This window comes from Octodon degus, unplaced genomic scaffold (assembly GCF_000260255.1).
Source record: "Octodon degus isolate 3935 unplaced genomic scaffold, OctDeg1.0 scaffold00011, whole genome shotgun sequence".
Taxonomy (NCBI): Eukaryota; Metazoa; Chordata; class Mammalia; order Rodentia; family Octodontidae; genus Octodon; species Octodon degus.
Window position 1 is genome coordinate 24,901,791 of NW_004524587.1, and position 3,504 is coordinate 24,905,294.

Genomic DNA, 3,504 nt, shown 5'->3' on the forward strand with positions numbered 1-3,504 from the left:
TGTTTGGACAGGATATCCTGTCTGCATCTTGTACTATGGATAACCACTAAGAAGATAACAATGTACAATGTACTTATTGAAACTGTCCTAGTAATCAGTTTTGAAACTATCTCATTGCTATTTATTTCTCAATAAAATAAAATAAAAATAAAAAATAAAAAAATTCAGTGTAGTGAAAACTGGAATGAATAAGCATTACAAGGACCACTGGAAGTATTCTTAACTAAATCTTTGGATTATTAAGAAGGAGTTTACGGAGGAGACACCAACATAGACTTCTAAATGTTCAAAAGAGACTAATTAGCCCAATGAAAGGCAGAAAAGTAAAAAGAAAAGCATGTTCCAAGAGCATTGTCATCTGCTAGTGAAAGTATACCACTATAGATAATGCCTTTTTTCTGAGTTATTTGCAGAGTATAAGATAGAGAGGGGAGAAATCTCTCACATCTTAGTCCCTTTCTTGTTAATGGGACCAAATACCTCAAACATACAGCTTAATGGAGAAGAGGTTCATTTAAACTCACAGCTATAGCCCCTGGATGGCTGGCCCTGAGGCAAGAAGAACATGGCTAAGGGGTGCAACAGAGGAAAGCTGCTCACATCCTGTCAGCCAAGAATCATGGAAAGGAAGGAGGAGATGGCAAGAGTGAAAGCCTTTCAAGCCAAATCTCCAATGACCTGCCTCTAACCAGGTCCAGGTCCTAGCAGCGCTCAACCTGAATCCACTGCTGAGTGTAACCCCTCCACGATTAATATACTCTCCAAAACCCCCATAAGATGAAAATATTTTCTTTAAAAATACATTTTGTTAAATACCTTGAACTTTAGGTTAAAATAAAGAAGAAGTATGAAAGTGCTGTACGTGTTCATGTATCATACATGTCTCTGTCCATAATGCAGAATGTGGACTCAGACCAGGGGACATGGCAGACAAAAAGATCAGTGAAGAGCTCTGTAGCAGTTTTCACAACAGAGGATATTATCCTAAAATGAAGCTGATATTGAAAGGATGAAGAAAGAAGAAAATGGAGATGTTTTTAAGATAGAGTTCATAAGACTTGCATGAGGGTTGACAAATAGCTTGGGCAATCTAAATTTCTGATTTGAAAAAATAGGCAGAAAAGACAAAATATGCCAAGGTAGGGTGCTTCAGTGACTTCTAGATAAATTCAATCTGACCTGTTTGTAGGACACTCAAGTGCTTATATAAAGTTAGCAGATCAATGTAGCTGGATTTTGGAAGAAAGAAACAAAAAAGAATACAAAACATTTGGAGTGATTCTCTTCCCTTCCGGGTCCTCTGGTATTTTTTTACTTTGGTATTTCTAACACAATTTTAGGTCTCAAGTGTATAATGTCACTCAGCAATTGTGAAAGTGTGACATGTTTTTTTCTTTTTCTTTTTTTTTTTTTTTTTTTTTTTTTTTTTTTGGTACTAGAAATCAAACTCAGGATCTTGCACTTGCCAGGCTGGCACTGTGCCAGTGAGCTACATCTCCAGCCCTTGTGGCACATTTAGATAGAAAAAGTCTTTAAAATCAGGCAGACATGAGCTTTTATCTCAAATCTACCACTTATTTGCTGTAAATACTTGGGTATATTTCATATCTGAACTTCACATTCCTCATCCAAAGGGGACAGCTAGTCACAGTTGCAAGGTTGTCATAGGCTTAAATGAGATTATATATGTAATAGCATTTGGCACATACATGTCTTCAGTGATTCCTTCCCTGCCCAGACTCATTTCTAATAGTCTTTGCATAGTTCTCAGCAGCACCTCCGGACACCACTTTCTACACTAAACTCATGTTCTGAATAAAAAGTGTTAATTCACTTACCTGATAAAGATCAAATACAGCCCCTACCCTCCCTTTGTACTGTCCAGCTTTGCAGGTGTTTGTAATTCCTTCCTTGCCTGATCTACATCTAATTTACTTTCTCCCACTGAATATTATCACAAGTCATGACTTGTTCTCACTTGATGTTTATTGCAAGCAGATAACCATTATCACCAACAGACCTGCTTGGTTTTATCTCGGTCATTTCACATTCTGCAAGTTTTTAATTGTTTCATTTTATTTTCTGTACATTAGGCTGTTGATACTTGAATAAAGAGACAAAAACAAATTTGTAATAAGCCTTTTCAAACATAGTACCACTGACAACAAGCTGAGGCACTTAATGTTTGTTTTAACTACAAAGTTCAGTGACCATATCAAAACTCCTAGGCTGGGGAAGATAAAGTTGTTCAGTTGCCTCTTAACAGAGAGCTGAGTTCATTTGAGAAAGGATCCCAGTTCAGTGGACCAAGGCTTGGTTGGTACCAGAAGCCAGGGATTCTTCATTAGTGGGATTACACATGAGCAGCCAGAGATGAGACCCAGCCACAACTAGGAAGGAGAGTAACAAAAAGGGGAAGGATAAAGGTAACTGGTTTATGCAAGGGACACACATAGAATGAGAGGAGAAAAGAACACTACTTTGGAATTAGTTGCACATAAGAATAGATTAAGAGAGCATTCAGGTCTTAAACTGTGACCACAGACAAAAGCATCTAAAGAACATTCTAAAGAATGATGATTAAATATCGGAAAATATTTAACATTACTCAATCGGATAAGAGCAGGTAATTTTTTTCTCAGCCTCCTGGCTGTAGCTCTTTGATTGCCATCCAAGGAAAACATATTAGGGAGAGCGCAAGCCCGTCGAGTGAGTGAGACGACTGAGGGCCGCGGGATCCTGAACAGACCCAGAGCACAGGTCCAGAGAGTGAGTGAGATCACCGAGGCCGCGGGATCCTGAACAGACCCAGAGCACAGCCCCAGAGAGTGAGTGAGATGACCCAGGCTGTGGGATCCTGCACAGACCCAGAGCACAGGCCCGGAGAGTGAGTGAGACGACCCGGGGCCTAGTGGGATCCTGAACAGACCCAGAGCACAGGCCTGGCAAGTGAGTGAGACGACCCAGGCCGCGGGATCCTGAACAGACCCAGAGTGCAGGCCCGGACAAGTGAGTGAGACTACCCGGGCCCGCGGATCCTCATTCAACCCAGGCTGCAGGCCCAGCAGGGAAACCTTCAGCAGAACTCCCTGCACAGAGGCTAGAGGCAAGACCCACACACCTGATTCAGGAGAACATCTTGCCAGAGTGACACAAAGGGTTCAACTCTAATACCTGCAGCAGGAAGAACTGGAGCACACAGCCAGATCCAAACAACACCCACCTGGAGGAATCTGAACTTTGTAGATCTGGACCAGGTGCTAAGGTAATAACTCTATCTAAGCTCTACACCAAAGGTCAGAAGACAGTGGTATACAAAATGACAAAGAGAAGGAACAAAATGCAGTCTCAGGCCCCAAGTCCACACAGTACAAATGCAGAAGACACTAGCACTAAGGAAACTGGAAATCACACACCAGATATCTCTGAAATAATAGCGTTGACAGTAAAGAATCAACTGCAGAAAGTTATAGAAGAAATTAGATCAGAAATAATTACGGAACT